Here is a 26,300-nt window from a genome sequence, read left to right on the forward strand (position 1 = left end):
GGACCGACTACAAGGACAGATGACACTTGGCAGGTGAGAGCGGGTTTTACAGCCCCATGGGAAAAGCCCTTTTGATTTCAGCAAGCTCGAGTTTGTCCCGTGGTGTTGAGGGTCACCACAGTTAAGTGGAGGAAAATATTTTGTTGCTTTGTTTTATTTCCAGGCAGTATTTCAGTGGGACGGGTCCTGATGCCAGTCTCAGGCGGGAGTAGGATGTGACAAATCAAGTTGCAGAGGGACAGGCTGAAGTGAACTATAGCCATGATGCTGCTGCTCTGCCTCTCAGTTATCTCCCATCCGCTGCTCTGAACAGCAAGGAAAGCTGCCAGCTCTGAACCCTGTACCATGCGCTGTCCCTTTGATACCGCATCTCTCTCCTTCATGTTTACACCCTTCAGATATTTTTAGGCTTTTTTTTCACACACAGACGTACGCGTTGTCATCTCGTAGCCTCGTTTAGCGGTTTGAGGCTTCCCACATAAATCAGTTCTTCCAAACGTCTGATCATTTAGTGATCAGAAGGCAGAAGGGGTGGTCTGGTCGCTCTTCTTTTAGCTTTCTCCCAGGTCTCATTATCTGGTCACGTTGTGGTGGCTGGGACCAAGTGTGGGGTTCGTTTTGAGGACAAATCAGAACCACATAGGGAAGGGCTGTTTCCTTCCCACGGCATAACTTGCCTCCACGGAGGCAGATGATTTTATTTGCAGTAATATACTATTTCAGACTGATCTCCAATTTGTCATCTGCTGGCACCTCAAGGGCCCTTTCTGTACCTTACTTGGAACTGGTGGAAAATAGGTTGTCAAAACTGTTAATTTCTGATATAGTTGGAGGGGGAGGGTGTTCCCTGAAAACACCCTATGGTTTAGGATGAATTCTTTTTGGTGGAGGGAGCTTGGTTTTTACATTATTTTTTATCACCCTTCTCCCCAGGGAAATAAGGTTTTAATATGCTTCACCTTGAGGGCTTCCAAATCTCTTCTTTTTGTGGATTGTCTCAACTACTTTGGACAGCATTCCTGTACATACAAATATTTGGCAGGTTTGACAGCAAGCAAATATCAAATTACAGTAACGGATTTGTGGGCACGCTCTGGTCCGACTAGACAGACAGCTAAGCACTATAAAGTGTTCTGTCAAATAATTACTCCCATAAAATTTCATTCTCCATAGTGGTCATGTTATTCAGATCAAATCCTTGGTCCTTCCTTAAAAAAAATTCTCAGAACATGCTTGTTTTCCCCCTCAGGCACTATTAAAACAAGCCACCCCAGATCATGAAATAGAAATGCATTCAACCCGTTATTCTGGGAAGAAAAAGCTGTTTCAGGCCAAATCCAATTATGTACCATGTTTGTAACTTCATTCCAGAAAACCTTTGGTACCAAATAGGTCCATGTTAGCCATTATGGGGCGTTTCTTAGCAAAAAATCTCCTATTGCCGTAGTCACTCCTCCCCATCCCACCCTCGCAATGAACTCCAACAACTGGCTGTTGTTGGAGTTCATTGCCTCCTCCATTCAGTTCATTCAGTTCCTCCAACAAGTTGGTTGTTGACACGAAGGTGAGAAGTTGGGTGGTTGGGAGCAGCATGACAATTACCCGAGGCTTGACAAGATCTCCCCCCCTTCGCCCACCTCTGACCCCCGGCGCTTCCCAACACAAGGAGCAGCTCCCGGGGCAGCAGCTTCGCAACTGGGACCCGACCGTGGGTTAGCGTTTCACTCTTCATCAGGTATGAAGCCCGCCACTGTACATGACAGCTCTTGCTGCTGTGAAATGCAATCCTGCCTCTTTACGGGCTCCGTGGGTTACGGAGGGTGGTGGGTAACCATAGAAACGATGTTGTAAAACAGCATGGGAGTTGACGTGTAATAAAGTGCTACCGCCGTGCAACACCTGAACAGAGCCCTTCAGGAGGAGTCATTATGGATGTGCTTGTAACGGGTTTGAGCAGGGATGTCCTATGCAGAAAGTCAAGCACGGGCTGGAGGATGGATTTAGCATGGGAAGGCAGGTACCAACCATTAACGCAACTTAAAAGTCCTTAAATTAAAGCCAGAAACCCACTATATTTATGCTGTTTTTCATTCAGCTTCTGCAAGGAGCGGGTGATGCTGAGCTCTGCTCCCTGTCCCCACACAGCTTTGGGGCTGTGTTCACCAAAACCTCCTACCAGCATGTGAAGGACCCAACAAGCCTGGTCAGGATTTTCTGGAGAAAATCCTGGCCCTTCTTGGCTTGTTCCAAATACCAGTTCATGGATGGAGGACACCCTTCTAATTACACAGAAGCAATTAAATATGAGATATTCTAGAAATAATGGTATTCAGTAACCTACAGCAACCTGCAGAAGCAGGTTCACAGATCAACATCATAAAAATATCAGCTTCTATTCTTTCACATAGAAGTTGAACGCCAACGGTGCTCCAACAGAAATGCCACACCAAGGAGCTTTCAGTCTTAACATTGAACTTCCTGACTGTTTCTTTCAAGACATTCCCATGAATCTCAGTAGACTGTGGGGACTGCAGAAGGTACAACCACAAAAGCCATGGCTTCAGGAGGAGAGGAAGAGCAAATGTTCTACCTCCACCTCCATTATTCATCTGTGTTGGGGACAGTCACCATGTGGACCTGAGATTTCAGGCCAGTATTATTCTTTCTCTTGCCATTTCTACCCCTTCAGCAGTAGGAAACAGTAAGCAAGTGCAGCACGGTCCTATGCTGACACTGGTTTCTGTCTGTGAATTCTCCTACACGCGGGACATGACAATAAATCATACACAGAGCACACTGATCGATTCTGGCCAAGCAGTATGTTAGTCTCCAGGGCCAACAAACCAGCACTTAAATAAAGTTTCCTTACTCAATACGCTATGCTGCAATAAAAAAAATTCTTCTGCGTCCCAGGCAGGTCATTTAGCCTCCTGTGCAAGGAGAATGTCAAAAGATACACATGTAGGCACTAGGAAATGCTCCCACCTGATGTTCTCAAAGCGAGCTCTCTAACAGCTCAACGTTCCCCCTGTAGTTCTGCTAATAATTAATGGAAAATAGAATCCTCTGGGAAAATTGTCACCGTGCAATTAATAAAAAATGAAAACGAGAGAGCAAGAAGAAAGAACAGAGATGTTGCAGAAAGCCTGCAAATTGAAAGAGGCGGACTTACAGTTGTGATTTCCTTCCCAGTCTCAGAGGGAATGTAACACGTGCTCCATGTTCATCAACAGCTCACCCAGGACTCTCTGCTTCTTCCATTCACACTTCTGAAACAAGAGACATTGTGGTGGAAATGTTCGCTCCTCGCCACATTTCTCAACGGCTCTGCACCAACAGACTTGCTTGCACAGATAGGGGAATGGCTGTCAAGGACAAATCTCCAGAGCCCTGCGGGGACCCGTTACCAGGTGATCACTTGGAAATAAAGGTCACCGGTTGTTTTTTACCTGTGGGTTCAATCTGCTTATCGGTTTGATGGGAGTGGTGCATTAAAACCCAGGAAAGATGTCCTTTCGCTATCAAAGCAGTGATGAAATGTCCTTTTGCCTCAGCATCTCTGAAATGCCTCCCCAAAGAGTGAATGCTGTTCCTCATGCTCAAGCATGTTTATCTCACTGCTCCTAAGGGAGACTAGAGAAGAGTTTAAAAAACCCCCAAACTTCCAAGGTCAAAATTGATGTCCTCTTGGGAAATGGGGCTGCGGAACCGTTGTTGGAAATGCCCAGCTCCCAGCACTGTCTCCACCTGCAGTTTGCAAACACGAGTGCCTGAGCTATCACAGTTGCCGGGGAATCCTGAGAGGGAAGAGGATGAAGATGGATGGTCTTATGATTAAGCCAGAAGACAGGGATTCAAGGGATCTGGCATCACTTATAGACCTCCTGCGCTGACTTTGGGCAAGTCAATTAACCTCTCTGTGCCTCTGCTTGCCATCTGTAAAATGGAGATAAGAGACTTCCCTACAGCACAGGAGTGTTCGAAGGAGACTTGTGCATTTGACAGATGCTCTCATCCGATGCCAACAGGAGTCATGAGATTTCATTGACAGGAGAGTGATGGAGTGGAGAAGACCCACTGCCATTTGGGGTTATGTAGCTTTGTGAAAACTCAATAGGTGTCCATCCTGCTTCCCTCGCCACCTCCTTTGCACCTGTCTGTCTGCCGAGGCACGAATGCTCTCTCGACCAAGCACTGGCTGTGGGAACCCACAAGTCTCATAGGATGCTTCCCATCCCTCCACGAGGGCTCAAGAGGATCAGCGAGGATTTTCTTACCACTAAAAAAAAAAGTAATGGGAGTCTCAGAAAAAAAGCCACGGAGAGGCCAGCCCTGCCTTACCCCTATGAGTGTGGACGTGCCCGAGGTGAACGGCTCTGCTGCCCTGGGTTCCGCTGCCCTTGTGCCCACGGGGCACCCGGATAAATTCCCACTCCTGGCAGGGCATCCTGCCCATTGCAGCAGTGCGAGAGGCATCACAGCTGGCCTGGCTTGTCCGTCTATCCCACCACACCACAGGGGCTCGCTAATCCCTCCAAACACTTCACAGCTCTGCAAACAAGGGAACATAATTTGCCGTTATGTTTTTTGATTTCTGGATTTTTTTCTAAGACACCAGAAAAGAAAAGCATTCCTGTGCTTTCACAGGGAACGCTATATTTCCGCTACCAGCTTCACAAGACAAGTTAAAGCATCTAATCCTGACCCTGGCAGAGCCCACCTGACCCTTCTCTGCAAGGCTCAGGGGGAGGATTTTTTTCCCTCTCCTGTTGGGTTTTTGGGTTTTTTTTTTTGGTATTAAAATCCCATAGTGTTATTAAAAGGAATTGTTCAATTGCTTTAATTGGCTCAGAAGATAAATTCTTCCCTCAGCCTGGGGGTCATGGCCATCAGCAGCTATTTATTAGCTGCATTGATTGAGAAGAACAGCCTTTAAATGGAAATAAATTGAATTCTATGGTAAAGAGGATTCCATACAGGCTATTAATGTAAGACAGGGAGCTTAGCAGTTTTATTTTTTATTTATTTGTTCCCCTCCTCAGCTCCTAGCTATCCTCAAGCTCCCAGCTATTTCCCATGTCTCCCACCAGCCATCTGCTCCTCACCGTGGGGATTTCCTTACTTACATGGGTGAGAGCAGGCACAAGGGTGATGATGGAGACTTGGATGAGCTCAGGGATGCCCCGGATCAGGTCCCCAGGAGCCAGTGCAGCAAGGAGGAGTGATGGGGAGCAAGACGAGATGTTCCCACGCATGCACGATAGAAATGAGAGGGGGAGCAGGGCTCTCCCACTCTCTCTGGGGCATTTTTATTACATTTTTGCTTTCTCCACTGCTCAGGGATTGTCTTTGCCACTCCACCGTCGGCTCCAGAATACATTTCATGGTGCTCGCCTTCATTCCAGAGTTTAATTGCTTGAGATTGTTACTTGTAGGCTGTTAATTTATTAAAACCAGATCTCCCGTATTACTCTGGAGCCCAGAAGAATCATTGCCTTCTATTAAAGGCAGTGGCGCGTGCCTGCTTGTCTTTTTTCTCTGGTCACCTCTGTAATTGCAGCCCTCTGCTAAGATGGAAAACTCCCCCCTACCAGCTAAGCATCCTCCACAGGGCGGGTGGGCTGAGGAACACAAACAGGAGACAAACTCACTCAGGGTGTAAACAGATATAACTTCTCTGATGTCCACGGAGAAGTGTGTGATTGCATTGGAGACACACAAAGCCCCTAAGCTGTTCAGGTCACGTTTCCCCAGGTGGGACAAAAAGTGAAGTCAGGGGCTGCTGGCGACAGATGGTCTCTGGAGGCATCATGCAGACCAAGCCTTGCCAAAATACGACGACGGATCCCCATAGCATCCAATGGAGCCAGCACTGCGCTCACCCAGCTAAGCACAGGAAGATCTTCCTTGGTTGTATGGGCCATCTTTTGGGTCAAATGCATCCCTCAAAGCTAGGCACTTGCACCATATACTGGTGCCATGAGCACAGGTGGGATTCATATACCAGGAGATATAGAGAGATATAAACACATCTTTCTCTCTCTCTCTCTCCTCCCCTCCCCCCCTTCATATACCAGGACGGGAGGTATATGAGAACAGGTGACTGATACAAGCCAGAAACTCCTCACTTCTTCTCAACCACCATCTCTCCAACAGGTCCCTCCATGTCCCCAAGGCTGCCCAGATGCCTTCATCGTGCCCTGACTCTTCCCTGCCTTTGAAAGGTTTCCTTGGCAGCCCCATGCACACATCTGATCCTACAGACCTGCTCAATAGCGTCTGAAATGTGGAAGTAGCATCCCTTAAGGCAGGGCCTGAGCCTGGTTTTTCAAATTCGTAAAGGAAGGAAATCAACAGACAATTGGGAGATGGAAAACCACCATATACTTGAGATACTGCTGAGCAGCAGTGTGGGGGACGTCTGCCCCTCTCAGACTGTTTCCTGAGCTCCTGCCATCATAAGACGCAAACACCCCTCAATACATTACAGATATGGAGTCAACAACCCACACAGCCCCCTCGTGTCATGGCACAGCCCATCGTTTAGACACGCAGTGTGCAGTCTCCCTCGAATTTGGGTGCCTCTGATTTGTATCCTCACCTAGATTTGGCACTGAGCTTCACGAATGTAAAAGTGTGAGCCCAAACATGAGATAAAACCATCACCAAATGCTGGGATGGGGCGCTGGATCCAGCCCAGCTGGGAAATGCCTTGTGGGGTTTCCAGCCTGCTGTCAGGAGGGCTCGGGAGTCCGAGTCCTCCTGTGGTCCAAAGGCCACCGATGCTCCGTGAGGCACCCAGACAGCCCATGACACTGTCCACAACAAGTGAGTGTCCGGGGCACAGCTCCCAGCACCTGCAGGCAGGTGCGGGCAGAGGCACAGGTACCAGCTCTCATTACCCACCAGCCGGCAATTATAACAGTAGCATTACAAGAGCAAAACAATAACATTTTGTTTACCTCCTAAATAGTTAGCTCATTTTAGCGCTCTGCCTCCAAGTGCTAGATGATAATGGGATACAAGACAGGCAGTAGCTTTCTGTATCCAAAACAGTGCAGGTGCATCTGTGATTTTAAAGAAGTTGAGAGTTGCTGCTTCAGGCTCCCAGTCCTAGAAGTGGTGTGGCTCGAGGTGGTGGTATGAGCTGTAGGTTGGACTGGACATGAGGTTATCTCAGGGATACAGAGCTGGGGCAAGCTAGACTAGCTGCTCTAGTGCCTGTGGACTGGCCTTGACCTACATCCTTTGAAGTTCTGGCTCCTTGTTCCTGAAACAGGCTGTGTTATTCTAGGGTTGCTTCGCTTTTACCTAAGTACTTGATTTATTTTAAGTACAAATGTCCCAGGATCTAATCTGAGATCTGCAAGTAGGAGCACACAGCAAAAGATGGCACTTAAAAAGATCCCAAACCCCCATTTTATTTAGATTAAACAAGGCAGTTATTGTGTTTTAATATAGGAATTGATTATTATAAGTATGCGTATTGAGCTAAACAGCTTAGATTTGTATCTATTTCATCACTGTTAATCTTTGATAAATATGTTTTTAATAATCTCTAGGTATTTATTGAACATAAAACTGTCTTGTGAAATTGAGAGTAAGATTGCTAAAGATACTTATTGTACACTACTTCAACACAAATTCATTATTAAAAGCCTTTCACTGAGGTTTACTTTTAACCACAACATAACAGATGTGCATGCTGCGTAGTTAATCTATAATAAATATATTTGTAATAAAGTATTGATATTTAACCTGCAGTAACCATCTTAATAAATATGATACACTGAAATGGCTATTGGGCAAGCTGCTCTTTTTAGCTCTGTCAAACACTTGGAGGATGTGGGGTGAGAAGGAAGAAAGCTGTGACCTGGTAGAAGGCAGTTTATTTATCAGTCCTTCGCAGCCCTCACCTACCCTGGCCACTGGACTCTTTGCTATTTCAGTCCCCAAATCTCCAGCCCCACGTTCTTACATGGCTCTGCCATTTGATCTCAGTCCTGAGTCAAATTAACACTTGGCCCCAGCCGTCCGAATGACTCCAGCAGGCTGTGTGATACAAAGGCTGTTAATTCAGCTCCTGGTGCCCTCAGAGGATGCTCTGTTTGCCCAATAGTTTTGCAAAGTGGATAAACATCCTCGAGGGATCAGGAACAGACCAGAGCCCATACCCCTGGGGTGGAAAAAACACAAGCTTTCGGAGAACATGGATCAACAGGGAAGCTCAAATGAGGAGATTTCAGCTTTGAACTCAGCGGAGGCCACCAAATGCCTTTGACACGTGAACTAGACAGGAGTCTGACTCCAAGCCATCAGAGGCAAAAGACTTGACCCGCAGTGCTGCTTAGACCCCCTGGGATACTTGCAAAGATGTACTTGTCATTCTTTGCATCACTTAATGACTGAGGTTAGTTGCAACAAGCCAGCTCTAGCGGATAGGCACAAAATTTCCCTCCCAGCACTAATCAAATGGGAGAGGAGCAGAGTAATTCCTCCCACGTCCTCTCCTCTGGGTCCTGCCCCATTTGTTATATGGCCACTTGTACAGGCCCTGTAATCCTTCCTGTAGGCCACCGTCTGATTCCCATATATCAGAGAGAGCCAAAGATCTTAAACTGCAACTTTTAATTGAGCTGTTATCATCTGCCACAAACATGAAATTAATGGTCCTACATCATAATCATAAATTCATACATAACCCCATGCACCACCAAATAACTCTTTGCAGTGCTACTACAATGGTAAGCTGATTTGCAAGAAGCGTACGCTACCCAGGAATCCTAATTAACCAAATTAACACCATCACTTCAAATCATGTCCCAGCAGTAGGACATTTCCGATTGGCCTCAGGCTGGAGCAAAGCAGCCAAATGAAAACCTGACAGCATCTCCGCGGGTCCAGCAGGCCAACCCTTTACTGAGGGAAATATCTGCTGCCCGTCTACGCACACAAGGAAGGGAGCAAAAAATCTCGCGTTTGTAGGTACCGACCCAAGACAGACCATGGCATAGCAATGCTGTGCAGCAGAGCAGCAGTTCTCCCTTTCTCATGCATTTCCCAGATTTAACCAGCAGCATCAGGAACCCCTTCCTGCCATGCTGGCTTGCTCCAGGGGGCTGTGACACTGCCAGATCCCCCTGGGGAGTGCCAAAGAGTGCTTTGGATGAGCCAAGCGGTGGGTCTGGGGTCATGGAACAGAGCTGGCAAGAGAAGCCGGTGTGGAACAGTCTCCACAAACCCCAAACTCATCTCCCTGAACCCACTTGTTTGCACTGGTTTCCACTTGTGACTTACCCGAGTTGTTTAGAGCTCAACACCTTTTCTTTTTCCCCCTTCAGGGTAGTCAGGTTTTTCTATTTCTGCCATGGGAAAAACAAGTTGCTATTTTGGGAGCATGTGGGATTCAAGCCCACAACGGTCTCAGTACTCCCTGCATGAAGGAGGAGAGCCACAACCCGTGTGCCAGAGGGACCAGCTCACATCTCTCTCCATGTTCAGCCTGGACAATAGGGTGGCTCAGTCCCACCAGGGTCCTCACGCTGGGGCGTTGAATGGCCTCATCTCCCCGGGCACAGGGCCCAGAGCTCCCGTCCCTGCTCTGAACCAATGCTCTAAAAGCTGGGGTGCAGGGTCTGGACCAAGAGAAAAAGAAGGCTCCTACCAGAAGTGGGGTTCGAACCCACGCGGGCATGCGCCCATTGGATCTTAAGTCCAACGCCTTCACCACTCGGCCATCCTGGTGGGCTGTAAGCTCTCCCCTGGCCCACCAGCTCCTCTTCTGGAGGGCACGCACCTCACCAAGCCCTCCAGGTCCCAACCCAAGACACTCATCTTCCCCTCCTCACTGCTTTCTTTTATGTCTCCAGCAAACCGGTGGAACATCTCACTGGGAGGCACCAGGTCTCGTGGTCCATGGAGGACGGCACAGCCCCATGTGCCACACTAGGTCCTTGTGCAAGGACCACAGTCACTGGTGATAATGCTGCCAGGACCCTGGTGCAGGAGGGCATCTCTGGAGAGTCTCAGCCTGACCCTGCTGGGTGCCCAGGGGGAAGGGAGCAGCCCTGACAGCCCAACAGCACTCAGCCAGGCACGCCATGAGGTTAGAGCACTGTCCTTCCACCTCAGGTCCCACTCCTCACCCCCTCCAGTCCACATTTGTCACTCTACTAGGACATTTAGCCGGGAAAGACAGTGGGGCAGAAGAGTCTTTCTTTTTCCTTTGGAGTGAGGTACAGCTTTTTTTCTGCCATCTGGGGAAAAGAAAAAAAAAAAACCCACAAAAACCTCTGTTGAATCACATGGGATTCAAACCCACAGCCCCCAAGTACCTATGTGCAGGACGTCTTTAGCCCTTAAGCCACAGGAGCCTGATAACTTCTGTCTCTGATTTCAGCCACTCTTGGCATCCCAGGCCAGCACCTTCACACCGGGATGCTATCACACAGAGAAACCTGGTGAGGCCTTTTCACCAGAGGATCCTGTCTGCTAGAGCCACGCTTGGCCAGGCAGTCCTGGCCCTGTCCTGCTTGAAGATGAGAGCAAGTCCCTCCTCGCTTCTCCAGGGACTGCTCACGACTGTGCCCTGTGGTAGCTGAGCTGCTTGGAGGGCTTGTGGTTGGCTGCTGCAAAGGTGAGAGGCGCTGGCCAGAAAAAGGAATGTTTCCAGGTCTCAAAAGAGGATGACACAGAGCTCCTCAGTCAGGAGAGATCACCTGGCCTCCAGAGGTAATTCAGGAATGCTAGGAAGCAAGGCAGAAGGACCCCAGGCATCCCTCAGAAGGACGCTGCAGATCCTCAGCTCAGCAGAGGACTGGGTCAGCCTATTCACATGCAAAAATCCTGCCAGGAGGAAAATTCACCCCCTTAGGTGCCAAGAGGGGACGGCAACTTTCCCTGCTTCCCTTTGCCCTTCATATTACAGTCACAGCTATCTACTATGCTGGTCCATGTGTGCAGAATCACAGCTCAGCATCCCTGGATGCCTCCAGCTGCAGCACCCGCATTAATATCAAATGAAGCCATGCTCACCAAGGGTGTTACGCTCACCAGCTCCCGAGGAATCTGCTCCTAATGAGTGACTTCAAAGCATTAATGAGCTTGCAAAGCTCTCCTCTTCGTTTACAGAGCTGGACCTCGCATGCTTGGCATTAAGACAGGGGTCACCCATCAGGCGAAGAGAATGCGTGAGCATGTCGGCGAATATAATATATTTGTCATCCTCTAAGAAGCAAAGATTAATCATGCCCTCTCTGAAAGGAAGCTTTTACGCCACATCTGCTCTTCACAGCGTGGAGAGAAGGGACCTGCCCGGAAGGACGTCCATGACCCTCACTGCTCAGATCCCCACAGCACCCAGTGAGCCCAGCTTTGAAGTTAACATCCCACCTTAACCCTTTGGGTCCAGGCTGGGAAATGCTATTTGAATTGGCAGCCTGAGGGATGAATGAAGTGGTGGAATTGCGCTCCAGTGCAGGTTTAAGGCATGCATGGAGGGAGTGGTATGGATGTGTGAGAGAGCAGGTTTGAGTAACGCTTCCTGCTCTGTGGCATCCTCCCCGCACGGGCAAGGAAAGGAGACGCTGGCCCAGAACAGCAAGGGCTATAAAATGCTTCTGCTGCTTTCTCCAGGGACCACTCTCTCCCAGGCACAACCCCCTCCAAGCCTCTCTGAGCTCACCATAAATCTCTGTGTTGAAACAGCCTCCAGTGCCTGCCTGGCTACCAGCCCAGTTGCACCCATTTTAGGAGCTGAGCCTATCCATCCTGCTGAGATAGGAGGAGGCCATGCAAACTGTGCTGAGGGACCAGCAGCCAGCCTGAGCACAAGCCGACTGCTGGGTACTGCTTGCCCTTCCTCCCAAAGCCCCTCAGCCCCTTCAGCCTTTCCAGAGCCCTCTTGCTGCTGACACCCTGGTTGGCGTTTGTGCTGCCGCAGGGAGGCTCGGACGAGGCACGGGGCAATGAGATATCGGCTTATTATTGCACCGCTGTTGCCGAACTTTCAGGGCAATCTCCATGTGCGGTCTGCAGTGGCACTGGTGTGGGGGCAGCTCAGCTTCCCTTGCCTGGTTCAAACTTACCGTGACACATACCCAAGGAGGTCACTGGCACAATTTGGTTGCATTTAAAAATGCAGCCCCGAGCAGATGCTTCCCAGGGTCTTCCATGGCTGTGCATCACCCACAAGGTTGCTCGGCTTCACCTGCAAACCTGCACAGAGAGCTGGCTGGCACTTCGCTGGGTCTGCAGTCAGCCTTGCCTCCGGGCGATTGTAACTTCAGCTGGATTACCTATAGTGTCTTGGATGTCTCCTATGCAATCCCAAGCCAGGCGGGCTGTACCTCTCTTGCAGTGTCCCCATGAAATGACAGCTTGAAGGTGACATGGCTACAGGATTTCAGAACACATGTTCTGTAAGAGAAAGACATTAATAATGTCCTGAAGTCAGAAAGGTGTCATCCTTTGCTTCAGAAACACATTGGCAATGTTAACTGAAAAGCAGTTTCTCCTCTCACCTTTTCTCCCTCCAAAAGAGGTCTCCTGGCACGTGGTGTCTATTCAGTAGATCTGTGTTTAATTTAAATAGCCACTGGAGGCAACCACCATCCCACGTGTTAATAGTGCAGCTGAGAGTGGCTCATTGGTAATTAAGAAAAAGAAAAAATCCCAAACCTTAAAGTTAGGAGCAAGGCAGAGTAAAAATAGAGCTTTAAGAGATTTCAGGCCAAAACTTCTCCGCTTTACTGATGCAGGGGCAAAAATAATCACTGCATCATGGCTTTAGAAACTAGTTGGAAAAGAGAAAGAGTAGGACAGGGTTCTCTGTGCTCCTCTTATGCCCTTGCCCTGCTACGAGAGCAGTTCAGCGTGCGGGTTGTGACCATCACAAGCACTAAGTGACCCTAATGTTTGCCACAGATCAACCTTAGCAGGGTCATCATAGGTTAAGTGAAAGACAACAGCTCGGCTCCACCTTGTGCAGCAGGCTTTGCGGGGGAATTTCATGCTGCTTATAGCAACAGGGCTCCTGTATTCTGTTCATGTAGCAGTTAATGAGGAGCTCTTTGGACTTTGTCAGGTTTTAAATACACTGTCGATGTCCCACATGTAACTGTAAACTAACACATTTTGAGAGTAGCTAGAGTTCATTGACAAAAAGAAGAGTTGAACAGGATAGCATTACTATTTAACTGGTCCTCAGTAGGTTTAAGAATAAACAGGCAAGCAAGCACAGAAGATCACTTTTCCTTCCTATCTTTCTTCCCTCTTGAGAGGCAGTTCAGGAAATCAAGCCAGCCTCACTTTGTATTCAGAGGGTTTTCTTTACAGAATGGCTAGAAAATACATGTTATATTCCTATGGGTGAAAGCTTATACACTGCAGAATTTGACATGATGCCCTGCTGCTTGTTGGCTCAAGTCAGCTCCTGTGGAACTACAAACCTTATGGTGCTCTATAGCTCAAGAGGAAAGGTTTTCCATGAAGCTTGCAAATACTGGTATTTGGCCAGAAAACCAAAGACCACTTACTGTGGGCACACAGACTGGATTAAAAACCAGTGGAGTTGTGCAATTACAGAAGGTTATTTATCCCAGAGGGAAAATATGTTTTCTTTGTTGAGTAAGTTCTTTCAAAAAATCCAACAAAACCCCCATCAAACTGAAAGCAATGCCGCTAGCAGAGCTAAAGTAGTAAGTCATAGAAAATAATGGATTTGTCTACTTTCTCCTGCTCAGGAATGATCTCCCAGCTGTTTACAATTTTTCACAAGTTATTGCTAGTCTAAATTATTCTCCCAGTTATTTTCCACAAATATTTCTTGGACAACAGACAGTTTCTCAAAAAATTAATCTTGAGGGTTCAGAGTATCTAGGCTTCACATCATTGTTTCTGCTTTGGTTCTGAATGGGCTCATAATGAGATGTCTGAAGTGAATGGTGATGGTTCAGCATTTCAAAGTCATCACCTTCCCACATTCAATTATTCCCATAGACGTTCTGGACAAGATGTACGTGTAGTTCATCAAGGCTTTACCTTTGTTAAGTCCGGACTAGATTTTGTGAAAGATACCATCATGGACCCATCTCTCCCTGTTGCTGTTCCATGCCTTTTCCAAACACCATCACTTAAAACACAGAGAAAATGAGTCACAGCTGTGCGGAAAAGCTCACGAACACACCCAGGATCACAGTACTGTGATACTGATGCCTCAGATGCCGAGTGCCCAAATCACGGAGTCATAAAGGGACCTGATGTAAATGAGACATTCAGTGCGTGTCCATCTATTCTTGCCTAATGCAGTCAGCCGGAGTTTTCCTACAGTCATTGCAGAGAGAAAAACCTGGCTGATCCTGACTTGAGGCACATGATCTCTGAAGACCCCTTCCAGCCCCGCTCTCCAGGCCTGAATTTCAGCATATATTGGTCACCAGACGTGTGTAAACCAGGCTCTATTAAGGGCATTCCAAAATCACACTAGAAAAACATATGTGTTGCACATTTTTGGCTGCCTTTTCACATGACGGAGGAGCTAGCCATGGTAAACAAAGGCTCAACAGAGAACCCCATCCCTTACGGGGTCATAACTTAGTAAACACTGCAGCACGCTACTCTCAAAATCAACCCAGAGGGGAAATGAGGCGATTGAGTTATCACATGGACAAACATCAACCGAAGAGGCTTGCATGTGTCCAAGTCTCCTGCCATTATTTACATAGCTTGGACAAGTGTTGGATGAATGGGAAAAACCTTTTGCCCTCCACCTGCAGCATCAGCAGTGCCCGCTACTGCTCGCCATCTCAACAGGGAAGCGCGCAGGCGGCATATCGCATCCCAGATGTCAAGGTGCATCTGCATGAATTCCTAAAATGACATGTGTTCTTTAGCCCAGAGCTTGGCTCCAGGCTAAGAGCTAAATTTGATGTTCTCTGCGGCTAAAACTTCTTCAAAAACCATTCCGGGTTAATTAGGGAAGGGAAATTTTGGCTGCAGTCTGTAAAAGAAGATTGGCTTGGGAAATGGTATGAAAGTCGCGTTTTTTGTGAGAGCAAAGGGAAAGAACAGGCTCATTTCTAAAAGCGCTGCACCTAAGCACTTCAGAAAAGCACAGAACTTCACTGAAATACAATAAAAGGCACTGCCTAAAAGCAGAACATCTCCTTTGGCTCAGCATATCCTCTCCCAGAGGCACCACATCATTCCTGCTGCTCACAAAACAGCTTCTGTCTCCTTTTAATAGTTTTATTTTTAGGCTTCTCATATTTAATTCTCTCTTTTTCCTTATGTAAGGTGCTTGGAAGGGCTGCGGTGTCAAACAATAATTACATCAGAGAAAATTTAGAATCCACAGTGTTAAAATGAGTCTCTGCTCTTGACAAGCGCATGAATGTAGGAAGTGAGGGGATACAGTTTTATCAAGGAGAGCACCCAGCTGGCAGTGTAACAGCATCTCTCGTGTGCTGGGGGCACCCGCCTTCGGATGTGAGCGATCTCAGCTTGGAGCACATCGGTACGTGCCTGCATTAGCATGGTCTGAGACCCACATGCACGTTCACGCAGTGCTATCAGCACATACGTGCCTCTCCCCATGAGCAACCTTGAGGTAGGCTTAAAATGCAGTTTTGCCATCCTCTTAACACCCCTGGATTAGCTACGGTGCATGTGCCTATAGCTGTAGCCTCACCTCAGCTAAGGATCAAGCATTTCCTGCTGCCAGGATGCACCACCATGACCACCATCAGTCCACTTAAAACAGAAGTGAGAGAAGAGAAAGACCTCTCCGCTTCCCCCAATATGTGTTTCTGAAGATACGGGTACCTACCCAAAGCAGGCTTCCAATACCTTTATAAATTACCCCCCGTCATCTGTGCTGCAGTAACTGGACACTCATCTGCTGTGTTAAATTAAATTGTGTTAAAGTTGCAACTCAGTCCTGAATCTTGGACTATGCTGAGGTATTGCCGCTGCCAGGGCGTTAAAGGAAGCCACTGGTGATAGTCTCCAAGTACCTGGGTTGCATTCTCCAAGAAGTAATCAGAGAAGGGTTAGTTTGATCCTCCACCCATGGAGTCTATGCGGAAATCAGTGATGACTGAGGCCGTTATGGGCGACCAAAAACCTATGGAAAGAGCAGGAAATTTTTTCCTCTCTACAAGAGAGCACCAACTGCCTTGCAGTGGACTCTAAGCAGACATACAGAAATACTGACAGGTATCAGTGGGACTACCTGTCATGCAATGTCTAATATCAGGATGTGGTGAAGATATCAGGTTGTGGTGTATAGAGTGAGCTCACACAGTGCATACAAGAAGTTTTCTAGGGATAACAAGTTTATAAAATATGTATTTTTTTCCCCATATGCGTTCCCAGCTGGACTTCTTTGCTGTTTTGGAAGAGACCAGCTTGCTAAAAACATCAATAATGTCAAAATCCAGGATGCTCCTAATTAGATGTGACCTTTGAAGGGAACTGCTGAAGGCTGAGAGCTCACCTGCTTCTGTGGGCGTACCACTGCCTGACAGGAGGACACCTGGACTGTGTGCATTTGTGTTTTCACTTGTTGCCTTTTATCTCATGTTCATAATACCAAAGGGAAGGAAAAGGGGCTCACAGAAGAGAGGGATGGAGAGGAGGGTAAAACTGTGAAGTCTCTGCTAGTCTTTCCACAGTTTCAGCTCCAGTGTTGGTCCTCTGCCTGGCATTTGAGACCTTTCCCTTTGCTTTTCCTGCTTCACTTCGTGCCCATCAGCTTGGTTCCTGTCCTTCCAGTCCTTCGTTCCTCCTGCTGAGCAGAGACCTTTGGAGGGCCAGGCCATCTGAAGGTGGAGCTGGCCACCAGGAGAGTTTACAACACAGGAAAGCTATCCCAAGTCGTATGGTTGATGGCTTCCTGGCAAACTGGAAAAGAAACTTCCAAAGTTGAAAAGATAGAGTAAAAAAAAAAAAAAAGTTCTTCAAATTTCTCTGCACCTAAGATTTTTTTTACGCTCAGTTTTCAGAAGAGCCACAGTGAAATGAATACTAAGCCCCTCCCAGGTCCTGTGGACAACAAGCACTTATCTCCCATGGCTTCCTTCAAAACTCCTGATCATAAACAACAGGCGGACAAACTCTAGCATATTTCATTCAACTCCAGCATATTTGATTCATTCATCTGCTGTCTTTTGGTTGGATTTTTTGTGTGTATGTTTGGGTTTTTTTAAAGTAAGATATAGTCTTTCTTCTGGTATTTATAGCCTGATTTTGTAATAATTAGGCAAAGGAAACCATGTGGAGTTTTTTTACGATCTGCTTTAAATGTAGAGTTTTGGAAAGCAGACAATGAAATTATTATTATTTTGCTGCACAGCTGTGCTAAAGTGCAGGGGAAAGAGTGAAAAGACACTAGTATTTGTTTATTTGGCTTTCGATTGGTATGACAAAGCAAATAACAGCTTTGGTCTTGGTCCACAATTGAATTAATTGGTAACACCTCGAATTGTATGTCCTAAAAAGCTCCTAATTAGCAGCTAAACGCAGGATAAACTAGGTAGCATTTGCTCCTTTGTGCTCCAAGAGGACCCGCAAATTCGTAATAGACAGCTAAACTTAAGGTCCAAAAGCATCTGATTTCGCACGTATATATGCAAGAAATGAGGCATGCATGTGTGTGCACGTTCTTTCTTGTTCTGTGCTCGTACAGCACCCCACCACGATGGGGCTGAGGTCCCTAATGCATTCTCTAGACAACTGGGACCCAATCTAAAACTACAGATAGTATTTTCCAGGAGTCTTCTGCTGCCTCCAGCAGTCTCTGGGTCAGGGCCCGCTGAGAGACATTCGCTGTTGCCTCCCCTGTTTAATTTCAGAGAGCTCCCAAGGAGATTCCCTCTCTTTGCTCTTTCATTTACCATCCAAGCCCCTCGCACTGCAGGAAGGTACTCAGAGCACCGTGGGAAGAAATGATCCAGATACGAGCAGAGAAGGGGCTGGGAAAGAAAACGCAGATGTGTTGAAGAACCTGATGCGAAGACCTGTTCTGTAAAAAGGGGATTTCTGGGGAGAGTGCTAGAAATTATACACCCGAGCCAGCAATTCAGACATCCAAAGTGCACGCTGTAAAACGTGGGCACCGGCGGTGTTGTGATGAGATGACAGTTTACACTGTAATGAGGAAGCACAGTCGGAGTCCTTCGGCGTAAGCCTGCAATACAGGTCCAGAACTGGAGGTCGGCATCTCTTGCCTGCCTGATGGCCCCCTAAAATGAGTTCATGCATCTCAGGCCGTCTTTTGTTTAGTAAATGCCTGCAGCACAAGGCCATGGCAGGACGGCCGGTGTTGCTGGCAATGAACATCTTTGCCACAAAAGGGGAAGGAAGACTGGTAACTCACGAAGGCAGCAGCTGCGTTTCACTCCCAAGTAGCACCTGGGACACTAAGGCTGACTGATAAGAGCATGAGGCTGTAAGGCTAACACTTAAAAATTCAGAAAGGCCTGCTGGGTGCAGAAGCAGAAGACAAGACAGGGGTAGAGCATTTTTCCAAAATGCAACATTAGTCCTCCTGTAGAGGTGGACGAGGGAGAAGTTTTGCAGCAGCTATCCATGCTGCATTCTTTCTCCTTTCTTTCTCTAAAGCACTAACACAGACAGAGAGGTCTGGTGACCTGAGGGACAGACACACAACACTTTGGCAACCCCAGTCCAGCTGCCACGAGTTGGATGTGAGATGCGGGGAGCTGGTGACACCCTGCCCGGTCTCTTGGTAACGACATAACCCCAACCCAGGGATGGGAACACATTAGTCCTGTACTTAGACTGATGGAGAGAGACAAGACATGCCCCAGTAGAGGAAAAGCTTTGTTAGAGGCAAGCGTCTTCCCCCCAGCTCTCTCCCGCAGCAGGTGAAACACAACTAGCACCATAAGGCCAGCAAGCATTTAACAAAAGCCCTTCTTTGGGCACTCTCTGCTCTGCTGTCTGCACGGCTGTACGAGGCAGATTGCTGTCTCTTATTAACTAAATAAACAAGCAGCAAAAGTTGAGCAAAATGGAAACACATACACAGCTTATCTGCAAATAGAGACAAACGCCTCCATCGCATGGTTGCACCCAGCTGTCTGGCTGTTACCTGCTTAAATGGCTTTAATTTCGCATTAAGGTCAATGCAGTCGTAGCTTCTCCTCCCAGGCGGAAAACCTGGCTAATGAAATGCTCAGGTTTGTATTGAGTCCACTTCGATGCACCAGACAAGCGTTCTGCGGAGCTGAGGCGGGTGCCCCAGTCTTTCTTCCCCAGGGGTGAGTCCCCAGCCCGGACCGCAGGAGCGGGGCTGAGCTGGCACGGCAGCCAGCGTTAGCCAGCAGAGGCTCCTCTGCAATTGCCCGCTGAAATGACGGGGTATCTTCAGTTCTCGGTCGGGGTATTCTCTTGCCTAATCCCACCCTGCAAGGAACGCAGAGAGCCCCTGCCTCTACGCCAGCCCTGCCCGGGTCTGTGCTCCTTCCTCCTGGCTTCCCTGGGCTGGCTCCACTTCTACCAAAGGGTATTTATTCAGCTTACGCATCCCTTCCTTCTACCACTTACGCAACCCTCCTGCTTTCCTCTGGGAATATAGATGGGATGAGTAAACTGTCTTTATATATAGTCTGAGGGGTTTGACTTTGACTCTCATTTATTACTCTTCAATTTCTTTTAGCTTCTCCTTTCCAAAGATCGGAGTTCCTGACCAAGTTTTGATGCAGTCCATGAGGGTGACAAACACAGCTAGACTATGATCGCTTGTGCGTAGGAAGCTATTTGTCCCGAACCACATCCTCCGTGTTACTCAAACTACATCGTCCGTGTTACTCAAGGCGAAATAAAAAAAAAAACCCTTGTCTTGCATGCCTTCGAAGTAACTGTTCCGAGGATAATTTAAAGTATCGAGACATTGATTCACTGAACATTACCGGCCTGCTTATATGTGGGCAGGCAAAGTTGCCCATTATTGGTGATTTATTAGCTGTAGGTGCCTCTTTGATCTTCTCCAATGTTGTCCACTCAATATCCTCCTCCCATGAAGCAGCTGGGAGGACATTCGCATTATTGTGACTTATGATTCATGTCCATGGGATCTTCTCCACTTAGACACTTTATCTCACTGGATTCAGGGGAATCTTCCAGAGCCCGACAATATATGCAAAACCAGAAGTTCCTCTTGGATGGAAAAATTATGATACCAGCACCTCTAAATTGCTTTTAGCGGCTTTCTGTGCTGCCTCTGGCTCAGAAGTGCTTAGTTTGCTGACAAAAATCATAGACTCATACACATTGGAGATGGAAAAGCCCTGCTAGGTTCAGCTAGTCCATTTCTCCTACCAGGGAAGGAATATTCCCAACAATCTGTTTTCCCTGCTACTTTGTCTTGTCTATTTTTAAACATCCCATGTAGCAAAAATACATTTAGATTGTCAGGATTTCAGAGCCAAGTTAGCTGTGGAAGTACCAGCTGTAGCCTAACCTGCTTTGTCTGGTGGCAGCAGCTAAATTGCTCTCTGCTGCCTTTGAAGTCAATGGTAAAAGTCTTACTGGCTTCTGTGGGAGCATTCTCAGGCCTTTGGTACGGATGATTAGAGCAAATAGCTATGGAGCACTGATAAGCCATTCTTACACTATCGCTTTCCAGGCCGTAACTGCATTTTAATAGGCAAGAAATTGTCTCAGCAGCAGTCAGGGTGCAATAATAGCAAAGCTATGTGGAGCACACGACAGACCGGGTCTGCACAGAAGTGACTCCTGCCATGACCGTACAAAATTAGATCCACAAGCCCAAACAGCTTTGGTGGAGTACGTGATCCAAGGGGAACGGTCAGAGGCAGTCCCTTTTGTACCTCCTCGAACTGTAAAATCTACCAGAGGTCAATTCAGCTTGTAGGTAGCTCCAGTGTGTTTTCCCTTTTCAACAGACTTTAACATCATGAATGAAGGGGGCTGGGCGCATCAGGGCACCCCTTTACCTGCCTTTCACACCTTGGGCAGAATATAGCATAGTATGGCACTGCCCTTAGCCAAAAAAGGCAAAAAAAGACTGGTCGTTGACTCACAGAAGTTAAGAAGTTACCGTATAAAGCTTGACTCACCTTCTCCAGGAATAAAACTTCGACAGCTACCCCACGAGATGGAGCACTCGGCAGCGGCAGTGACACAGCCCCGACAAAGCTCGGCCCTCTGCTTTCTCTTCTAATTTCAGTAACAATGGCAGGTAGTGGGAGCCAGGGTTAGATTTAATTTAACAGTTGTTGTGCTCTGTTGGGACAGCTTCCTCTGCCTCCACATTTCCTGTCTGGAAGTTCTCTCAAAAGGATGAATTAACCAATATATGACCTGTATGGGAAATGCACTTTATTGACGCTATTTTTCTAGGGTGGAGCTGAACAGCTGTTTAACAGCGCATAGCTGCACTACACGAGAGACAGTAAAAACACACAAAATGAACTGTATTCAGGTACAACTGGGCTGTAAGGAGGCAGAAGGTAATTATCTCAAATTGTAATTTTGGCTTGTACACAGAGGGTAGAGTCCTTGTGTGACAAAGCGTGCCAGCATGGGGTACCACAGCATGACAGTCAGCGCAGGGGAAGGGGACCTCGGTTTTACCTTCCCTGTAGAACCTTCTCGTGCCATAAATATGGAGAGATTGACACCGTCCCTGCAGGTCCCAGCATCCTGGCACGGAAAACGCACATGCTAAAGCTACGTAGGCATAGACTCCTGTCCAAAAACTGCTTAGCTTGACACCATGGAAGCAGCAAGTGACACAGCCCTGGTATCACTATGGGGACAGCTGTGCCTGAGATCAAGCACAGTTCAATCCTCTTTTTTTATATAAGGCTTCAGCAATCAATAGGAGCCGTAAGTGTCGCAGAAACAGTCCCACATTAACTTCATGGCAAGCAACGTCTGTAGGCATCGCAGGGCAGATTACAGCTCTTCGGGCGTACGTAGGGAGCGGTTTGCTGCTGCGAGCCAGCACTGCCATCCCTGGAGCACGGTCCCCCCGTGACGGTCCCTGCCTCAGGCCATGAAGGAGCATCTCTGGGTGGCAGCACAAGGCTGCACAGCCCAGGCAACACCAATGTGAGAGGTGGAAGCGCCCAGCATCTTTGTCCAGAAGCCCCAGTAAAGCCCCTGCTTTCCGTTCACACCTCTCCCTCTCCCCCACAGCGGGTTAGCAGTGCAATTAAGTTATTGCAAATTTACATCCGGGCTGGAGAGATGAGAATCTGAACAGAAGCTTTAAAAGCCACTTTTTTTTTTTTTTTTTTTTTTTTAAAGCCTGACATAAAACGCCAGCCAGATTTACCATGAGTTTCCTGCGTGCACATGAGTTATACACACAGTAAGTGTCCCATCGTCATGAATTCTGCCAATGTGCTCCTTTTAATGGCACTGATCATAGGGAATTCATTTGGTCTTCATATAGCTGTCACCTGTATTACCAGCGCGATTTCATTCTAATTTAGCATTACTTAATGGTGAAGATAAAGTTAAGTGTTAGCCGTGTGGGTCTTTTCTTGACTTCTCTCTCTCTCTGACACAGCAAGGGTGCGACTGCAGGGTGTTTTATGACCAATAATTCAAAAGAGCAGGGAAAAGAAGGAGCAGCAAATATCAACTGCTTGTCAATCATCCACAGTCTTTCAGCTCAAATGGTTATACCTGGACCTCTGATCTTTTCTTCTGCCGCCTCTGATCCCCCTGTTTGTTTGGAGTTCTTTAGGTACTGCAACCATCAAAAATATATTTTTTAAAGGTTCAGGTTTAGGAAACCCGCAGCGGTTACCCACAATGATAGGAAAATGTGGTATAGAAAGCCATACCTAATGGCTGTAGTATAGCGGCCAAATTACAGCCAGCCTGTCGGGGTGGCGATGATGGGGTACCCTACAAGCTGGCTGAACACGTGAAAATGCTGCGGGGAAATGGAGTGTTTTTATAGCATCAGTTATACAGCAACAAGTGATTTGTCTTCCCAAGCCCCTGTGCCTCCCCCCTCTTTTCCCCCAGCTCGGAAAGGTAATCATTCTGTATATATCACTAGCTTGTTTAAACTGGAGATGAAAAGCTACAAAAGTACAACTTAATTGAACCCTGTATTGTGTTATTACAAATGCTGCCGACCTCACTTGCAGTCCATTATCAGAGGGTTCTGCTGAATGCTTTAATTAAAGACAATAAGGCTAATAAAAAGGCATCATTTTCCTGTCTCCAGCGCTGCTGGAGAGTTGGGGCTGATGAGATTATTTCCTGCTAATGCTCTTCTGTTGTTGTTGTTTTTAAATCTTTTTCTCCCCATGGTTTGCAAATACTGTCTGAGTCTGAGTTGTACAGGATTCATTAAGAAGAAGAAAAAATCAGGTTTGTTTCTAAAATGCTCACTAATATTTGACGAGCAGAGCCCCTCTTCCAGATGATCCCTGGTGCCTCACCCCAACTTTCGCTGCCTTTTGCTCTCAGATCCAGTCCCAGTGAAAGAAAAACCTTCCCTGCACAGGCACAGGTATTTATACAAGCTGACTTAAGGACACGCTCTGCCCGCAGCGCTCCGGCAAGTGGCCCCATCTCCCGCCCACCCATTTGCAGGGAGGACGGCGTGATGGCAGTGCTGCTTGCCAGAGGGCAGGATCTAGCCCAGAGTGAGTAATGCAGCACCTCACCATAATTAACATGCTGCTTACTAATGGCCCATATGCGCCATCTCTATTTACTTTCATACTGATAGTATTAACGATACCAAAGCAGCAGTGTTTCCAAAGCCAATTAAGGCAGCCTTGCTGGGCAACTTTGTCCCTCCAGCTTCGGTCCCAAGAGGCAGAAGAAGAGGGGGACAACGCAGGAAGGCATCAGCGAGGATCGCCATGAGGAAGGGAAGGTGGGTAGCTGACGGGGTAGCCAGAGTGCTGTGGGGGGAGGGCTTGACACAAGGGAGACGGGACAGGTTTGCAATAGGACAGCTCTGCTAGTCTGCCCACAGGGGAATGTGCTGAGGGATGAGGGAGGCAGGATGGTCTCTACCTCTGGATGCACAGGGGTGACGCACCGTTCCCTGTCTGCGTCCCTCTGCCTTCAAGGACATCTGCATGGGCTTGACCTCGTCCACCCCATGCGTACCTTGGTGTTTGGCAAATATATAGCATAAACATGGTGGGGTGCAAAGAGGGGAATGGGAAATCACCTGGTGCTCATTGCATGGATGCATTTACCGAACAGCCGCGTCCACCCACCAGCAAAGGGGCTGAGCCATCAACTCCTCATACAGCGGCCACAAAACAGTTAAAACTTCACTAACGATCCAAGCCATATCTGAACAAGAGACCTAATGGCAATTGGCATTGTAGCCCCGCTGTGAATAAGCCAAACCATCTAGTCCTACTGTGATTAAAAACTCCTTCTTGGACAAGGGAACAAGCAGCCAGACGTTAAGTAACTGAACTTTGCCCCTGCAAGGAGGAGAGCAAAGCACTAACCACTGAGCCAGCCCAGTTTGCCAAGACTTTTATAGGGAAGGAACTTTTACAATTAAATACAGCAAAAGGTTCCTTCCACTGTGAGCCTCTGAACACAGGTTGAAAGAAGCAGAGTCGAACGTGGAAGCCAAGTTAAGAAAAAAAAAAAAAAGGAAGAAGAAAAAGTCTTGATCTGAAGGTTGCAGGCTCAAAGTAGCTAGAAACCCCATCAAGTGACTGAATGGGAACAGCGAGAGGCGGGCAAAGACCACAACTCCTCCCTGGGTAAAGGACGAAGCTGTAATGTGGAGCAGACTGACCTAGTTACATATTTCTTCTTCACTCTCCCTCTCTCTTTCACTGCTGCAGTTGCCAGGCTGGGCTGTTGCAAAGCAAATTGTAAATGAAGTTTCTGCTATCCACGCCGAGCAAAGGAGAAACCAGGAGCTCTGCAGATGTGGGCATCTCAAGCAGCACCATCTCAGGCCCCTTTGGAGGAAAGACATGGCCTGTGCAACATCACCTCATCCGCGGCGGCTCTCCCCATCACGTCCTTCCCATCCATGTTCCTTTGTGTGTCGGCAGCTGCATGTCATTTTTGGCACAGTAGGGAAATGGCCCACAGCCTGGTGACATTTGCAGCTCCATCCTCCCGAGCATGCAGCAGAGTCACGTGCTAATTAGACAGGCTCTCTCCATCTTTCTGGTCTGCAGTTGAAACAAAGGAGTCTTCCCCTGAGCTGGGAGGGTCCTGCAGCCCGCGCTGCTGGAGAGATGCTGCACAAAGCAGAGCTACCCTGTACTGTTACAAAGCCAGCAAGCAGGGGGGTGACACGGTGCCATCAGACATGGGCATGCCGTGTACAAAGTGGTGCTGATACCATTAATTCTGACAGAGTTGGGCACGGGGAGGACAGGGGACAGTGCCAGTCCCTCGCCGAGTGCATTGCTGCAGCCAGGAGCCCTCTGACAGCCCTCACCATCATTCCCAGATACACACTTGTGCTATTGGAGACATGCGGCAAGAACAACTTTCTGGCCACTGTGAGGCCCTGCTCCTCTCTGCGGCTGGGGACAGCATCCTTGCAAAGCCAGCTCCCAAACCACACCTGGATTGCCCAACATGGGGCAGAGCCTGTCTAGGACACAGGACACACGTCAGGCTGAGCTGGCACAAATCCCACCGTGCTCCCACAGTAGGGACAGGAGGTCAGCAGGCTACCTGGGATCCCAGGCAGGACTGTGGGGTTTGGTCCTTTTCGTACCCCAAGGATGGCCAAGGATACCCATGCACACTGACCCAGTGCGTCTCTGGAGGCCAGGAGGTTTGGAGTAGCACCCAAGATCTGGATCCCTTCTCCACCCCAGAGCTCCAAAGCATCCACCATTACTGCAGACTTACAAGACTGACAACCTTAAACCATAACCCAGCAAGCTGAGGTGGGGTGCAGGGGAAGCTTTGCTCTTGGTGAGCAATTAGATAAAGGAGCAGCTGCCAGGAGAGGCAAGAGAAACTACCAAGGGAAGCATTTCCAAAAGATGAGCAAACCTTTTGGGGAAGACCGTATTTTGGAAGAATCAATGCTAAATGTAGGAGCCTTAATGACTTGTGGGGAGTCCCCAGTCTATAACTTCTAATTAGAAATGAAGGGAAAAGAACACGGAAATCTTCTGAACTTTCCACCACACAAAACTACTAACATTTTTTTTTGGCTCGGGAGTATTTTTGAGATGCGGTTGTCTTATCCTCAGTGAAAAAATGTTTTGACAGGGGGAGAATTGGGGGTGATTGTGAGGAGACACTGTCAGTCACAGCTACCCCCTCCAGCT

The 26,300-nt window shown here is 47.9% G+C and overlaps 1 non-coding gene across 1 annotated transcript; it reads right to left on the reverse strand.

The window, feature by feature from the left end:
- Positions 1-9,661: 9,661 nt before the first annotated feature.
- On the reverse strand, positions 9,662-9,744 carry TRNAL-UAA (transfer RNA leucine (anticodon UAA)). Its single transcript has one exon. It is a non-coding gene; the product is annotated as a tRNA-Leu (tRNA).
- Between the last annotated feature and the right edge of the window lie 16,556 nt (positions 9,745-26,300).

Source organism: Mycteria americana, chromosome 11 (assembly GCF_035582795.1).
Source record: "Mycteria americana isolate JAX WOST 10 ecotype Jacksonville Zoo and Gardens chromosome 11, USCA_MyAme_1.0, whole genome shotgun sequence".
In the NCBI taxonomy this organism is placed as follows: Eukaryota; Metazoa; Chordata; class Aves; order Ciconiiformes; family Ciconiidae; genus Mycteria; species Mycteria americana.